The sequence below is a fragment of the Cystoisospora suis genome (assembly GCF_002600585.1).
Source record: "Cystoisospora suis strain Wien I chromosome Unknown contig_3748, whole genome shotgun sequence".
Taxonomy (NCBI): Eukaryota; Apicomplexa; class Conoidasida; order Eucoccidiorida; family Sarcocystidae; genus Cystoisospora; species Cystoisospora suis.
In genome coordinates this window covers 1-477 of record NW_027156543.1, presented here as the reverse complement: position 1 = coordinate 477, position 477 = coordinate 1, and positions in this window count along the sequence as shown.

The window sequence follows — 477 nt, the reverse complement described above, 5'->3', positions numbered from 1 at the left end:
GATGTGTGCTGAGCCTAGGGTCCCAGAAACACTTGTCTGGACCAACCTTCCGTCTCGGGAGCGTCTCTCAACCCACAGCGGCCTCTACAAAGGCCGTCCCAAACTCCCCGGGTCGTCGGCGCCGTGTCTACTTCTTGAATCTCATGAGCTCACAGGGAGCCAAAACTTCTCTTCGGCTCTGAAACCGTCAGAGCACCAGCCCAATAATTGGATCTCTGCCTTAAAGTCCCAGTTCACCCGCCTCAGCGGAGAAAAAAGACACGTCTTCACACGCACGGTTTCGCACGACTTCACTCTCGACACTCAATCGATTCACATCACTGGCACAAGTCTCCTAAGTTCACGTCCAATCGACCAATTAGTAAAACACTGTGGGCCTTTTACTGCCCTCATAATCACTACTCCCCTGAATTTCGTCCGAAGAGCAGAGAATCTTCCTTTTCTATTTCTCTTTTTTTTTCTCTGCGTCTCCCTTTC